Source organism: Diadema setosum, chromosome 1 (assembly GCF_964275005.1).
Source record: "Diadema setosum chromosome 1, eeDiaSeto1, whole genome shotgun sequence".
Lineage (NCBI taxonomy): Eukaryota > Metazoa > Echinodermata > Echinoidea > Diadematoida > Diadematidae > Diadema > Diadema setosum.
In genome coordinates, this window is record NC_092685.1 from 12,560,062 (window position 1) to 12,567,628 (window position 7,567).

Consider the following 7,567-nt stretch of genomic DNA (forward strand, 5'->3'; position numbering starts at 1 on the left):
TTAAACATAATAAACATACACCTGGCATGTAAAAAGCTAAGTTTAAATCCGGTTCTGTTTGTTCCTCCCAAAAACATACAAGTAACATATAAAATACTTCTTAAGCACCTGTTACCTGTCAGCTACACTTCTCCTTTGGCAAACCTGCTTTGGCATAAGCTTTGTACACAACCCAACAGCCAAAAAGTGTACCTTTATGTGTACAATAATACATGAACACATAGTTAGTAGAGAATGAAACTCTGTATAATAATACATGTATACTTTAGCGTGAACACAAAAATACTAAGGCAGTTATCATTTCCATTCGATCTGTGTGCTTCGTAGATGTAAACACAAATTTATATGATCGGCAAACTATTTCTTTGTTACTGCAAAGAGAACTCATACAAACCAAACTTTTTGTGAAGTATTCTTTTACCATGTGTCAACACAAGGCATAACAACAGCATTACTTAACAAAACAGAAATGTTTTTGAATACTGGTGTACCATATTTACAATACTTACAACATATCAACCTTATCAATGCATATAACCAGTAACAGAAAAGATACAGAGAGGGAGAGAGGAAGAGATGGGGAGAGAGAGAGCAAGCAAGAGAGAGAGAAGAGGAGAATAGGTAAGGTTAGAAACAGGTTCAGAAAAGAAATAAACGGTCATAAAACATAGATACATGCATACATACGAACAAAACCATGTATTAACCATTACTTTTTCGACAAAGCGTGATTACACTCCACACTGTTATCCCAGTCCTTAGGGACCTTTACAGTGTAAGTTATTGTGGAATCGAACTGTCGGATGATGCGTCCGTCGTAATAGTACCGGATGGTCTTCTTCTCAACCGCACTGGCCAGAAGGGTGGTAGGCGCAATCGGGGTGGGGGGTGTATCTTCCTCATCTGTGTCGCTGCCGCTAGCCGACTGGTTATTCAAGCTTTGTAGTAGGAAAGCCAAAGTCTTTCCGCTGGGGCGAGATGTGGGCGTAGTCGTCTGCGACATTTTCTTCATCGTCTAGTGATGAAGTTGTCGGGTCAATAGGCATCCTCATCTGTCTCCCGAGCATCATCCATCTGAAGTCTTCATCTGCTAGTTGGGCGTCTCGTATGTCTGACAGTGTCAAGGCAGGTTGTGAAGTAATACCTCTGACGTTTCCATCTATGTCATCTTTTGGAGAGGTGACTTGGGACGTAGTCAGGACTTCAGTATCTACCTCTTCTACCTTTCTTCCACACTGTTTACACTGCATGCGTGATAGCCCATCTGCATTTGCATGTTTGCGACCTGGTCATGCTGGCTCAGATCATGTTCTTGATCTCCTCTGTCATGACCATGTAGCAGATGTGCCTTGCCCTCTTGCCCGGTGGAAATCTGTTTGGCTTGATGGGAAGAATGAGGCTTTGGATTAATCATCACTCTTGGCCTTCTTGCTGAAAGTAGAAGAGACATAATTATCTGCAGACAACTGTGACTTAACTTGGTCCCTTGATCAGAATGTAGCTTGTGAGATATACCCCAAAGGTACCAATTCCTTCTTTGGGGGAGACTTGCTTCGCTCACCCAACTCACACCTTCCGATACTTGTACGCACTTCATCAGCTGTAATTCCTGGCTAGTAAAACCTAGCCTATATACTCAGCTAACATCTTTTTCAGCCCATATTGTTATTCATCCCTTGGACCAGCATGCACCTCGGCTACACGTAGGCATTGTTCTGGAGTTTCAATGGCAATACAACATGCCTCCACAGAGATTTCCTTTACTCTGCCTCCCAATGTCTACTCATGCAATACGCCCTTATGCACTTCCAGCTGTTCCCGCCGGGACCAATTTGTCTTGGCTGACATCAACATGTGCGAAATTCCTGACCATTCTGGTCACATCTGATTGTCTTCCTTGGCTTCTACAAGCCACCCCTCCATGTCATCTTCTACCTGAACATCTCTTTAGCACTTGTATCCGGCCACCACAGAGAAAATTTGGCTGCTATACCCCTGACCATCTGCCTCCTCACCTTTACTCGGTGATATAAGACTGTCAGTATCTCTAGTATGCTTTACCATTTACTCTTGGCCGCTCTGTCTCTGGTGTTAACTGGATAGCCCATCCAAATTGCCATGTTCTTCCCAGGTCAAAATTGCATTCTAATGTTATACTCAGCTATGTTGCATTTATTTCAGGATTCTTGTCGTTTTCTTGTAAGGTCTTTCCTCAAATCTTCCATAATAAAGAAGTGATTACTCGGCAGTCTTACCAACTCACTGTATGAGTCATGCTGCACACGAAGGGTGTCATATACTACATGCTGGCTCTCGGTGCCCTTCCTTGAAGACTTGCTGTCAGAAATGTTGCTGCTTGGAAGTCATTCCAAGCCTTAAGTGCGGCTTGTATTCGTTCCACGATGACTCACCATTATATCTATCTGGTACTAGTAATGGTCTCTGATGCACTCCTGGGTATGTTGTGTGGGGTAGAGGTACGCCGACATCACTGACATGGTATCCATGTGCTTGCCCATAACCCACTGGAGATGACTGGTTGCTCTGTCTCTGCATTGGGGTGTGTTCTGCTGTATTGTTAGCTTGCATGTTCCTGTTTCCTGGAATCAGGGGCCCTGCATTCACTGTGCTTGCCACTATCGGTGTCGACATGCCAAATGTCATGCTCGGCCTTGGGTGTGTTGCAAAATTTGGTCCCTGATTTATTGGTGTCTGGGTTGGTGGTTCCATCGACATGTAGCCTGTCTCATTCACCTGTTTACGCTGAGGCAACTTGAATCTAATTTCAGAATCGACTTCACGAAATTTCTGTGGAAATTCCTTTGCTCGAGTTGGAGTTTCTCTTGTGCCGAGATTTGCCTGAGAGTTACTAGCATCCTCCTGTCGTTCCATTCTTGGATCTTCTACTTGAGCCATTTCCCACTCGAGTAGTTCCTTGTCCATCCTAGAACGGCTAAGTGCCTCTCTCAGTTTCGCATTCTCTCTCTCTCTACCTCCAGTACCCTTTCTTCAGGACTTTCCATTTTCGTTGTTTGCAGAATCAGTCCCTATTTCAACCCAAAACCAGCAGATCGTCAGAATTTTGAAATAATTCGTCAGAAACTATTACATGCGGAAACAGCCATAAATCATGATCAAATGCATCAATGTCTGAGCTTATCACAGTTCTCTGAATTTGTTATGGTCTTATTTCCAGACTCAACACAAACAACACTTTCTCATGTGTTCATCCTCATTGAGCCAATTTTTTTTTTTTATCTATCTGTGTATCAGTAAACTGATCTGATATCTCTGCAGATATAACCCAATACAGGCTACCATTCCCTTTAAATTACTGAGTACCACCTGAAGTACTACAACATATTCAGTGCATGCTCACGACTCACATAGGCCTACGAGCGTGGTGCACTCACAAACGAACTTGCAAGCAAGTCCAACTCACGAGCAGGTTATACTCACGAGCACACTATTAACTCATAACTCATGAGCAACACTAACTCATGAGCAACACTATTACTAATTACTCATGAGCAACACTAACTCACCGACACGAGCATATATACATACTATGCTTTACGTGTACTTGTCAGGTACATGCTTACGGGTCACGCTTGCTTGTGAATTTTGTATAGCATTCAGTGTCTGAGCTATTTCTGGGTGCATCAGTTCTGAGCACCTGCTTTTCACTGTACCGTAGTGCAACTCATTGTTATACAGCCTGTATCACATCATGACATGCATTGATTGAAGGCTTTCAATTACGTTTCAACTTCACTTCTGAGCAACTAGTTCTAGTGCTTCATATCTGAGTTGAAAATTATGTTTCAACATCACCTCTGAGCAACTATTGCTTCATATCTGAGTTGAAATATACCCGCTCTTATTGCGAGGATAGACTCATGAGTGAGAGCGACTCAAATGCCGGCCAGATCCCACCGCTGCCACCATTTGTAACAAGTTTGCCTCTTTGTTATTACTGAGTATTTTCACCAACTCAATCGGGATACTCGCCAAAGTATATGGCTGGCAGGCACCTCAGCTCATCGCTCACTCATTCATGGTCACCTCACAGTCACGCCCTCGCTCATCAGAGCAACCACCAACAATGAGCACCCACTACATGCACTTATTATGTAGGCCAAGACATCACAAAATGAGTCAACAGTCAGGGTACATACCGTTCCGATGTGTTTAATCAAAGGAGGATCACTCCAATACAGCTGCAGTGTATGTCGATTCAAGTACAGTGTTGCAAGAGAGAAGTACAGTAGACAGTATTGCAGCCAAAACAGCACCGTGGCAGGATCAGGGAGGTGAGACAACTCACCTCCCTGCACCTCCCTGGCAGGATTCAGTCTTCACCCCACTGCAATCCCCGGGCTAGCCTTTAAACAAGGCGACTCGCTCTGCGTGCCCCCGTATGGTGCCGTGTGTATTTTCTGCGTACACATCCCTGAACGAGTGGATAAAGGCGGCTCGCTCCACTCGCCGGCCAACAGGTTTGTGGGGTAAACGCGCTGTACGGGGGCACGCAGAGCGAGTCGCCTTGTTTAAAGGCTATCCCCGGGCAAACTCATCAACAACTGGCTAGATAAGTACGTACACATCACTAAACTTTATACAGCTGTACTGACCTGACACTGGGTCAGGCACACACACACTCATGACCCGTGTACTTTAACACATGACCTATGCCTACAGTACAGTACACACTCCAGTGCACACTCCAGTGCACAACCCTGGACTGATCCATTACAGTGAGAGGGGTGCTCTAGGCAATTTTGTGACAATATGTTAATATGATATGATGCATACATGTAGTTATACACATTTTTTTTTTTCATGAGTAATGAATGTGTTTAGTGTTTTGTACATGCCACTGCCTTACAAAAACCTATTTTTCTGCTATCAACTGCCACACTATAATACAGTACGAGCTGAAATTTTCGCGGTGGTTTTATTTTCGCGAATTTCGCGAATCGCCTTTGAATCGCGAAAATAACAACGCGCAAATAATTAAGTTCAGTTAGACCCTCGCAACCGCGAAATTAACAACACGCGAAAATGTCCTCGAAGGACCAATTCGCGAAAATATCTGTACGCAAAAATTTCAGCTCGTACAGTAGTCAACATATTTCAACCGAGTTGATACTGTATACGCTATAATTTTCGCGTACATAAATTTTCGCGAATTGCCGATGTCACACATTTTCGCGAGTGGTTAAATTCGCGATTGGGGGACCAGAGAAAATATGAAGTGACAAAGAAAGTGTGAATTTTCAACTTACTAGCAACGAATGCTACCACAGCGACTGGGCTGTGTATACTAGAGATTCTAGTAGTTAGACGTGGACATGCTCTTTGTACGTAAACAAGCTTAGCCAGTATGGTCTGTTCGGTAAGCCGTAAAATGATCGTATCGGCAAGGCAAGGGATTCATTTTGAAAGGTAATATTTTCGCGTGTTGTTAATTTCGCGAATAGCTCCCGACTCGCGAAATTCGCGAAAATAAAACCCACGCGAAATATATAGCGTATACAGTAGTACTAACTGGAGGGGAGATTTGACCCTGACCAAATAGCTATTATACACAGCAGAACGAGCATGATGCTGGCTTTTACTAATACATGTGCTGAGATGTTCAAGGGCTGAACTGTAGTGAGCTTGTACATACGAATGATGTGTGTGTCGTTCACCCAGCATGGACTTCTTCATATTATACCATTGAACACAGTGTATGGTAAGAATTATCTTATCACACAAAGTACCTTGATTGCACATTGTCCTTCATAACAATCTTTAATCATAAATGGCATGGATATGCTACTGTTGCAAGCACCTGGGAAGGTAATACTGAAATGTTATTTCTACACTACAGAGGAGTAATGATTGATATCGTAATTTTTTGGGTTTAAAATAATCTCTCGCCATTCATCTAAGTGCAGTTAGTCTGTACTTTACATGAGTATGTCATTATTATTGAATTATTGCAAAGGTCGTTTAAAGGTTACTGAAATATTTACATTCTTTTAATACTGTATAATCATTAAAAAAAAAAAAAAATGAAGATAAGTGATCTTGCCACTGGCCGAAGGCAGGCTTGGCCTGGAAATTAAAAAAAGAAAATATTAAAACAAATGACTCTTGCCATCAGAACGAACTGAGTTTAAGTCACAAATGATCATTGTTATTGATTTATTCATCTATCAGTTATATTTGCTACTGCCAACAGAACAAAGATGTTGCCAGATATACATACATGTATGTAATCATTATATGTACACTTTTTATGATAATGTTTTAAGGGAAATAGTGTCAGTTTCAAAATATGATATATTTCATTGAGGCATTGCTTCTTGGGAATGTGATAATCAGTAAGCTTGTAATTCCCTACATAATTTGGATCATGTTGTTATACCTTGTCAAAAACGTTCCATGCTCATCGACTACAAATGAGATACTTGTTACTTTGTACCCCAGAAAAGGAAGAAATGCTATTTATCTATGGATGATGAATTCCCCTGCCTGATCAAAAGGGGAAGAAATGAATTGATTTTCAGCCCACAAACTGTCGCCCATCAGCTTGCCCATTTCTTTCATGTGTTTTGGGGGAAAGTTTCTGACCTTTGTGAAATCCATCATGACTTTGTAGTTGAGTAGAGTATGCTCTAAATTAGCAGTACTATTAAATATATTGAAGAACTAAGTTTTGTATGTGCTATCTCTGTTGTGCTAAAAGGATAATCATGATATTAGGATGCCTTTCTTTCAGTTGATATGCAGTAGAAATGAACCTTGATTTTGCCAGTGTATACACTTCACACACTCACAAAATGTCTCCTCTAATTCATTCGTGAAAGGGTGCTTCCAAACCCCTCTAGAGAAAAAAAGAGAAGCAAAATTTTCCATGTTTTTGAAAAGTGACTCTGTTTGTGACAACATGGTGCATAACATTGATAATTCTTATAGAAATGATTGTTTCTTCATACAGTCATTGTTGTGATATTGAAATGAAAGTATTAGCACTGGCTGGTGTTGGTTCATTTGACAGGATCAAGTGCTTTGCACAGTATTAAAGTCTTTACCAAAGGAGTTGGATATGTCATATACAAAATATATGACATCTGCCATATCTTGTATGCAATCAGGTAAACCTAACCTAGCCATGGAAAGTTTGAAGGTTTACTGGATACTTCTATGAAGAAAAAGTTCTTGTCCTATAACTTCTTCATGTGATTTCAAGAATGAATGTATCCAAAGTCACTTAAAAAAAAAAAAAAAAAACAGATGTTCTGGAATACTGTGATACCTGAATATGTCATAATAATTATTTAAAGCCATACATGCATGGAGTTTGCCACATGGCTCAACTGGAGAAGACAATAGAGTCTCGTCGAAGGTTTTTGTTCAAGGTCTTTGGCAGCTGTGAAAGCACTCTCAGGCATGGTACCTTAATCTCATTGACATGGTATGCCTCAAAGGGAACTTGTGATTGTCAATCATGTAGTTACCAGCTTATAAGCATGCGATTGGTCCCTTTAACAGTAGCAATTACAACATTAATCAA